This window comes from Pongo abelii, chromosome 3 (genome assembly GCF_028885655.2).
Source record: "Pongo abelii isolate AG06213 chromosome 3, NHGRI_mPonAbe1-v2.0_pri, whole genome shotgun sequence".
NCBI lineage: Eukaryota > Metazoa > Chordata > Mammalia > Primates > Hominidae > Pongo > Pongo abelii.
Genome location: NC_071988.2, coordinates 191440487 through 191450817, shown reverse-complemented (window position 1 = coordinate 191450817; position 10331 = coordinate 191440487).

Genomic DNA, 10331 nt, shown 5'->3' with positions numbered 1-10331 from the left:
TGGTTAGGAGGGAATGATGGATACAGGTAAGAAAAAGGAGATGAAGTCCAGGTGCAGTGGCTCACACCTGTAATCCCAGCACTTTGGGAGGCCGAGGCGGGCAGATCACAAGGTCAGGAGATCGAGACCATCCTGGCTAACATGGTGAAACCCCATCTCTACTAAAAATACAAACAAATTAGCTGGGCGTGGTGGCGGGCGCCTGTAGTCCCAGCTACTTGGGAGGCTGAGGCAGGAGAATGGTGTGAACCCAGGAGACAGAGCTTGCAGTGAGCCGAGATTGCGCCACTGCACTCCAGCCTGGGCAACAGAGCGAGACTCCATCTCAAAAAAAAGAAAAGAAAAAGGAGATGAAGAACTTTGATGGTATTGTTGCATTTTGACTAATTTCTATCACTCTACTCACAAGTCTTACGATATAGGTTAATTGATTACTGAGATGCTAGCAGTGTGGATAAACTAAGTGAGAAAGACTGCTACTGTGGAAACAGTGAGAAGAAATCATCTGCTGCCAAGCCTCAAGTAAGAAGGCTGGATCTGAGAAAACCAACAGTTGGAAGCAAGACAAGTGACTAACATGCTCAGAAAAAAAAATGTGAGAACGGAGGTCCAAGAAGAATTAAAGATAAAATCTACAGGGAAAGATTATTTACCAAAAGTGGGTGAAGAGGTGGTGAGTAGGAGAGGAGGATTCCAAACGTAAGAGTCAAGCATCAGGGGATGGCACAGGCCAAGAATGTGTAAAGACTTAGGATCAGGTTCTTACAATGAGAATCACGTCAATGAAAGCTGGGTCTGGAGCTCAGCGATATCAGACAAGTAAAGGTGCTGGCAAAGCAGTATGGTTGGGATGGGCCCTCCAAAACTCTTCCTCCTATATGGCACTTCCAAACCCTCACCATTAAAGGTTTGGGCAGCTTCTGATGGCTGTAAAAAGAGAAGAAAGAGAAAACAAGAGAAAAGTTTCTAAGTACAGTCATGCATAGCTTAACAATAGTGATATGTTCTGAGAAATGTGTCACTGGCGATTTCATCTTTGTGCAAACATCATAGAGTACCCTTACACAAATGTAGAAGGTATAGCCTACTACACATCTAGGCTATATGGTTTAGCCTATTGCTCCTAGGCTACAAATCTGTACAGCATGTTACTGTGCTCAATACTGCAGGCAACTGTAACACAATGGTAAATATCTGTGTATCTAAACAGAAAAGACACAATAAAAATATGGTATAAAAGATTTTTTAAGTGGTACACCTGTCTAGGGACAATTACCGTGATTGGAGCTTGCAGGATTGGGAGCTGCTCTGAGTGAGTCAGTGAGTGAGTGGTGAGTGAGTGTGAAGGCCTAGGACATTACTGTACACCACTGTCGACTTTATAAACACTGTACACTTAGACTACACTAAGTTTATAAAAAAAGATTTTATTTCTCCAATAGTATAGTAATCTTAGTTTACTGTAACTTTTCTACTTTATAAACTCTTTAAAAATCTCTTTACTCCTTTGCAATAATACAGCTTAAAACACAAACACATCGTACAGCTATACAAAAATATTTTCTTTATTTATATCCTTACTCTACAAGCTTTTCTCTATTAAATTTTTTTATTTTATTTTAGATCAGGGAGTACCTGTGCATGTTTGTCACATGGGTATATGTGTACTGGTGCAGTTTAAACTTCTAGAGTACCTATTACCCAAATGGTGAGCATTGTACTCAATAGGTACTTTTTCAATCCCTGCTCCTCATCCACCTTCCCTCTTTTTAGAGTCCCCAGTGTCTATAATTTCCACCTTTATTTCCATATGTACTTACTGTTTAGCTCCCACTTATGAATGACAGCATGTGGTATTAGGTTTTCTGTTTCTAAGTTCACTTGGGTTAATGGCCTCAAGCTCCATCCATGTTGCTGCAAAAGACATGATTTCATTCTTTAATTTTTTTTCATTTTAAACTTTTTTGTTAAAAATGAAGACATAGGCTGTGTGCAGTGGCTTACGCCTGTAATCCCAGAATTTTGGGAGGCCAAGGCGGGTGGATCATGAGGTCAAGAGATTGAGACTATCCTGGCCAACATGGTGAAACCCCGTCTCTACTAAAAATACAAAAATTAGCTGGGTGTGGTGGCCATGCCTGTAGTCCCAGCTACTCAGGAGGCTGAGGCAGGAGAATCACTTGAACCAGGGAGGTGGAGGTTGCAGTGAGTCGAGATTGCGCCATTGCGCTCCAGCCTGACGAGAGAGTGAGACTCCATCTCAAAACAAACAAACAAACAAACAAAAAACCAAGCATGGTGGCTCACGCCTGTAATCCCAGCACTTTGGGAGGCCGAGGCAGGTAGATCACGAGGTCAAGAGATCGAAACCATCCTGGCCAACATGGTGAAACCCCGTCTCTACTAAAAATACAAAAATTAGCTGAGTGTGGTGGCCCACGCCTGTAGTCCCAGCTACTCAGGAGGCTGAGGCAGGAGAATCGCTTGAACCAGGGAGGCGGAGGTTGCAGTGAGCCGAGATTGTGCCACTGCGCTCCAGCCTGGGCGACAGAGCAAGACTCCATCTCAAAAAAAAAAAAAAAAAAAAAAAAGACATAAGCACACACATTAGCCTAGGCCTACATGCTATCAGGATCATCAGTATCACTGTCTTTCACCTCCATATCTTGTCTTACTGGAAGGTTTTCAGGGATAATAGCACACATGTAGCTGTCATTTCCTAGGATAACAATGTCTTCTTCAGGAATGCCTCCTGAAGGACCTGCCTGAAGCTGTTTCACAGTTAGTTTTGTTTTTAATAAGTAGGAGTATACTCTAAAATAATGATTAAAAAGTATAGTAGAGGAAATACATAATCCAGGAACATAATCATTTATTACCATTAGCAAATATTGTGTACCATATATAACTGTATATGCTATGCTGTTATACCACTGGCAGCACAATACGCTTGTTTCCACCAGCATCACCAGAATCACCATCACCAATCACCAGCATCACATAGTGCAATGTGTTAATCACATTGCATTATGACTTTATGATGGCTACAACTTCACTAGGCAACAGGAATTTTACAGCTCCATTATAATTCTGTGAGACCACCATCATATATGCAGTGTGTTGATGGAAAAGTCACTCTGTGGCATGACCGCACAAGATTTAAAAATATAGACTTCTAGTGTTATCAAGAGAAAACTGCTACTAAATGCCTCAATGCAAAATAATCATGGCAATACCAACACTAATACTAATAATACTAGGACTGGTTAAGCTTTACTGAGTTCTAAGTCCCATGTAAATACACTGAGCACTTCGAATGTATTACCTCTTTTGGCTGGGTGCAGTGCCTCACGCCTGTAATCCCAGCACTTTGGGAGGCAGAGGCGGGCAGATCACTTGAGGTCAGGAGTTTGAGACCAGCCTGGCCAACATGGTCAAACCCCATCTCTACTAAAGATACAAAAATTAGCCAGGGGTGGTGGTGCACACCTGTAATCCCCTCACGCCTGTAATCCCAGCACTTTGGGAGGCAGAGGCGGGCAGATCACTTGAGGTCAGGAGTTTGAGACCAGCCTGGCCAACATGGTCAAACCCCATCTCTACTAAAGATACAAAAATTAGCCAGGGGTGGTGGTGCACACCTGTAATCCCAGCTACTTAGGAGGTTGAGGCAGGAGAATTGTTTGAACCCAGGAGGCGGAGGTTGCAGTGAACTGAGATCACACCACTGCACTCCAGCCTGGGTGACAGAGCAAGACTCTGTCTCAAAATAAATAAATAAAAATTAAAAAAAATAAACAAATGTATTATCTGTTTTAAGCTTCACGACAATCTATGAGGTAGGTACCATTATCTCCATTTTACAGACAATGAAACTAAGGCTCATATCTTAGTTTCTTAAGATAGTTTCTAAGGCTTAAATATCTTTCTTTCTTTTTTGTTTTGAGATGGAGTTTCACACTTGTCGCCCAGGCTGGAGTGCAGTGGCGCGATCTCGGCTCACCGCAACATCCGCCTCCCAGGTTCAAGTAATTCTCCTGCCTCAGCCTCCCTAGTGGCTGGGTTTACCGGCATGTGCAACCACACCTGGCTAATTTTGTATTTTTAATAGAGACGGGGTTTCCCCATGTTGGTCAGGCTGGTCTCAAATTCCCGACCTTAGGTGATCCACGTGCCTCGGCCTCCCAAAGTGCTGGGATTACAGGCATGAGCCACCGCGCCCGGTGGTTAAATATCTTTCTTAAAGTCACATAAGTAGAAATTTTGAGCCAGGACTCAAACCCAAGTCTGTCTGACTCTACAGTCTTAACTACTATGTTTGTACAGTAACTGATGTTTATAATGATGGCTCAGTCATCTGTAAATGTTAATTTTTTCAATGTCCTCTATTTCAAAAGTCAGTGATACATACTATATATATATATATTATATATATATAATTTTATTTATTTACTTATTTATTTATGTTTTTTGAGACAGAGTCTTGCTCTGTTGCCCAGGCTGGAGTGTAGTGGTGCAATCTCAGTTCACTGCAACCTCTTCCTCTCGGATTCCAACGATTCTCTTGCCTCAGCCTCCTGAGTAGCTGGGATTACAGGCATGTACCACCAAGCCTGGCTAATTTTTTTTGTATTTTCAGTAGAGAGGGAATTTCATTATGTTGACAAGTCTGGTCTCAAACTCTTGACCTCAACTGATCTGCCTGCCTCAGCCTTCCAAAGTGCTGGGACTACAGGTATGAGCCACTGTGCCCGGCCAATACCTACTATATTTTAAACGTTTTCCTCCAAATAAAAGTTGGTTTTTTAGAGCAAACCATTCTTTAATAATTCTGGATAGCTGAAATTTTAACTATACTTTTTAGTAATTGGAGCTTTACAAATTGATTGAAATTGAGTTGCAAATAAAAGTTTTATGAAATGCTATAAAATATATTAGTTGTAAATTCTGAGTACTACATAAATTCTATCTATTGCATTTCCTTGTGAACTTCAATTTTTAAAAAGCCTCTTTAATGTTTTTGGCAGGATTATTTTTCTAAATAATGCTTCAATAAGGACTTTTTCTTGGCAATCCATGTGATTTCCTGGAAGTTACTGCTGAGTATATACTTACTATGTAAACATAAAACTTGATTCTCCTAGTAAAAGTATCAACCATTTCCAAATGCCAATAGGCTTTATAAGCAATTTGCAGCTTGTGAGTAAAGCCATCCCTCTTTTTTCCCCATATTTTCTTTAATGCTTTGTAGTATGGACCACAGACTATTTTCAAATTCTTCTTTGCTTTAAGATCCTCCCTCCCCCTGACCTTTTGACTAAACATTTATTCATTTTCCTATAGTGAAGGATCTGATTTTAAAACTCTGGCCAACTTACCTGATCACATTTCCTCTAATATGTCAACTTAGCCATAACAGCTTTGAACATCTAACCTTTCCTTAACCCCCGTCACATTCATACAACTACACATAACAATATATACAGTTCCTTTTCATTTATCAAAAGAAAGAATCCTTGGGGAATAAAGATTTGACAGCTCCTGTTACAAGATAATTGTAATACTTTAAAAAAGGAGAGAAAGAGAGATGAGACAGATGGTGTACACTGGAGACATGTGGAAGTTTGCTTGAAAAATAGCTTCAGAAATTCAATTGAGACTGAAAAGAAATTATGCAAATCATCATTTTTGCATAAAAGCATTATGGAAAACAAGGAAATTATCTTAATCTTTAGTCTTCCACAATCTTGTCAAAGAGAAAGAATGTCAACTGGACTGATATCATCTTGGGTTCCTATTTTTTTAAACACTCTACAGCCTTTTATTTGAATTACAGGGGAAAGAGATTATTCGAGGAAGATTATTTAAGACATTATTTTCTATATTGCTACACTTAGGTTTAATTCAGTAACATCAGTCATTACTAAATTTTTTGATGAGTTACTCAGTACTTTTATTATATGTATAATTTACATGGGGAAAGCTTTGTAATAAATGTATCAGATACTCTATCAGATTAACTTATATGGCATAAAAAGATGATGGAATTTAATTTTTAAAGTTATGTTGGCCGGGTGCAGTGGCTTATGCTTGTAATCCCAACACTCTGGGAGGCTGAGGCAGGTGGATCACTTGAGGTCAGGAGTTTGAGACCAGACTGGCCAACATGGTGAAACCTCGTCTCTACTAAAAATACAAAAATTAGACAGGCATGGTGGCATGAGCCTGTAATCCTAGTTACTAGGGAGGCTGAGGCAGGAGAATCACTTGAGCCTGGAAGGCAGAGACTGCTGTGAGCTGAGATCGTGCCATTGCACTCCAGCGTGGGCGACAGAGTGAGGCTCTGTCTCAAAAAAAAAAATAATAATAATAATAAATAAATAAATAAAAGAGTTAGCTATAAACAGAAGAAAATGTTATGATGGGATCATTTCTACTCATTATGGAATCACAGAATATAGGCTTGTATTTGATTACACATATGAACTAGGGTGGATAAACTAATAAAGGCGGCCAACATCCTTTGCCTAACACTATAATTTAAAAAGAAACCTGGGTCATAATTTTTGAGTTTCTAGTGAAACCATGCACGTTTTCTTTTTGTGTGTATTTTTAAGCTGGCCTATTTAGATGCATTAGAAAAGTTTACCATTATCTTTAAATTTGATCAGAAAGAAAGAAGTCTGAAAATTGATAAATAATCTTTAATATATCAAGATGGTTACCAAGGAAGATTATGGAATTTCATTTCCTGAAGATGGTTAGATAAAGTGATGGATATTTATCTAGTCTCTCCCTAATACTTTGGTTTAGGTAAAGTTTGCTTGTGAGCAAAAAGACCACTTCAAGGTTTGAACTTTTAAAATGATAATGGCATTTGATAAGAAAAATTAGTTTTAATAGAAAGGAACAACTCATTTTTTTTTCCTCATATAGGTTAAATTTATCTTTGAACTTTGGTCAGAAATATATTAGAGGCATCTAATTTTCAGGCACGTTTTTGTTGAAATTTAACAGTACTAGACAATAGGACCTTCTGAGGCTTAATACGGGTGACCTCTGTTCACATTTGGGGTCCTGGAGTGGGCTGGGGCCAGCGTGTGTGTTTCTCTGGGCAGGCTAATATTTTAGCTCCCTTTAAAAACTGATACCCTTTAAAAATCTGTCCAGTATTTATTAAGAGGAGAGGCTGAGCACTGTATGGAGGGTGGGCAGGGAAGAGGGGCACAGACTGGAATGAATGGAGGTGGCCACACTCAATCCCTCTCCTATTGTCCCTAGCAAACTAGCTCTGGCTCATAGATCCTTCTCAACAAAAACAAAGCCCTAGAGTGCCCTTTTAAAATTAGCTTCCCTGGTCAGTGCCTGGGTTATTTCCTTTTAAATGTGCCTCTGGACAAGCCTACGTTTGTGTTTCTCAGTTTGTGGTCCCAGAATCATGTACATAAGAATCACCTGATTCTTGAACCCACGCTGGACCTACTAACTCTCCAGGGATGAGGTGAGTGTGTCTGAATTTTAAACCAGTGTTGCAGGTGGTTCTGATTGCGTTAAACCTTGAGAATCTCTCCCTGAAGGCTGGGTTAGATTAGTCCGTATAGAGAACTCTAACTTTCCCCAGGTATTTCATTGTCAAACACAGCTTCTCTAGCTGGTGTGGTGGCTCACGCCTGTAATCTCAGCACTCTGGGAGGCCAAGGTGGATGGATCGCTTGAGCTCAGGAGTTCAAGACCAGCCTAGCAAACATGGCAAAACCCCATCTCTACCAAAAATACAAAAAATTAGCTGGGCATGGTGGTGTGTGCCTGTAGTCCCAGCTACTCGGGAGGCTGAGGTGGGAGGATCGCTTGAGCCGGGAGGTGGAGGTTGCAGTGATATTGTGCCACTGCACTGTAGCCTGGGTGACAGAGCAAGACCCTCTCTTAAACAAAACAAAACAAACCAACCCAAAAAACAGCTTTTCAAATGTTCAGACCTGTTTCAAGAAGGCTGGAGGAAGATGCAGTTCAGTTACCTCCTACTCATCAGTCTAACTTTCTTCCTAGCATCCTTCCTGATCGAACTGAAATCCTTGGGGAGTGCCTATAAATATTCCATCTGCTCAGATTTTTTTGCCAGACAGTGGAGTTTGCACCACCTTCCCACTACTGCAGACCAAAATAGCCTCTCTGGGCTTGCCTGACTCTAAGAGCCCGGTTTCCTGACAACTATGGTGCTTCATGACCACTTGGCTTTACACAAGGGGATTCCATTGCCCTTAGATGTCCTTTGTGCAGTTGGGATGGAAATAATTAACACTGGAAGGAACCTTAGATAGAATCCAATCCACTTACTAATTATATGGAAACAGATGCAGACAGATACATAGTAAAAAAGGCAAGAAACAAACATTTTATTGGGTCCCTACTAAGTGCCAGGAAGGTGCTATACTAGGTTTTTCATTTTGTCCCTAGTTTTTTACATCAGGCTTTCAAAGTATATATTATATCCATTTGTATAGATAAGGAAGTTGAAATTCAAAAAAATTAAAGAAATTTGCAAAGTCATTCAGTTAGGTAGTGGATCTATAAAAACAATACTGTCATTTATTAAGCACTTACCATGTGTCAGGCATAGTTTTAAGCATTTCATTTTTATTAACGTATATAAAATCACCACAAAAACTCTGTGGTAGGTAGTATTGTTATGCCTATTTTACAGGGGGAACTCAGGCACTGAAGACTGGAAAGTTGCCCAAGGTCACCCAGTTAGTAGGTTGTAGAAACGTTGACTCCAAAGCTCTCTCCATAATCAGGTACACTAGAGAGAAATGGAAGCAGGTACTTATTGTCCAAGTAGGAGACAGGCAGGACTGAAATAAGGATTGGGAGGAAAAGAGAGATGTAAGAAGCACTTCTGATGCTCTCTGGATCATCCATCTGGATGGTAGGAGGGGGAGGGATCAGCGGGAGAAGGGGAAGCTGAAGATAATCTGCATTTTCTTGCTTGCCTGGGGAACTGAGGGGATGGTGACGTCATTAACTAAGACCTTGAATAAAGATAAAATGGCATTGCGTTTATGTTCTGTGTTACAGAGCTGGTGTTTAGCTGTTTCTGCAGCTTAACTGTGAAACATAAGAGGAAGAATCAAGAATCATGTGTCCTCACCTTCTACATCAAACTTACTGATTGACAGTTTATAAGAAAGACTCTCAATGGAACTTGGAACATTGCCTGCCTGATTTCCCATTTGTAGGGCAGTGAGGTACTAAATATCTATGTAGATTTAGGATAGCAAGAAATATAACTGTATACTTGATTATCTCCTTATTTGAGAATTAGTTACTAGACCCCACTATGTGTTGGCTGTGAAGGACGTAATGGTAAAGAAGACAGACCCAGTCACTGCCTTCAGGGAACTTATATTCAGGTAAAGAAGATAGGCAATAAATAAGGAATCAAAAAAATTAGACAGCAAAAAGTGCTGCAAAGAAGACAGAAAGAGTACTATGCTGGGATGCAATGGTGCAGGGTCCAAGTGACAGTGAGTCTTGTAAGACAAAGACTATGTTTGACTCTAAATTTCAGGCATGATGGGAAGAAATTGATGAGTTTGGAGCAATGTAGTAACTGATATGTTATGCATTTTTTGTTGCTCACTCTGAATGTTACTACATTCTGGGCGAGGTTATGGGGAAAAGAGTGGAAACAGAGAAGCTGGTTTAGGAGGGCCAGAGACAAAGGGTGATGGTGGCTTAAATAAACTTGCACTGGAGGCAAAGGAAAGTGGGTATAAATTGAAACATATTTTGGGAGAAGCTAGCAGAATTGATGGAGAGGAAAAGGGAAATCAAAGATGACCCCAGGTTTCTAGTTTGAACAACTGAATGAAGAGTGCTATCATTTACCAATATCATGGCAACTGGAGAAGAAACAAGGTTTGAAGGAAAATGATAATCAGACACATGTATATATATCCGTGTGAAAGCATAGTACCAAAGTTTACCAAAGAGTGCTCTGGACTGGATATTTAAGTACCTGATTTTTGTCACTACTTAGAGCAGTAACTTATCTACATCTTGTTTTTTCCCATCTACATGGAAATAATCATATCTGTCTTTACCGCTTCTGAGGGATGCTGAGAAGATAGATGAGATAATATATAAGAAAGTCCTTTGAAGTCTTGGGAGGATAAGAACTGTGTAAACGCAAGCTATCATTATTATGTCACAGGGTGTGTTTTCTGTTTTTCATGGTTCTACTCAGTCACAGGGATCTTAAGCACAACATGCTTACATTCCTTCCTTCATGTTCAGTTCCCAGACATGAAAAGATGAACATGCTTCTCTTC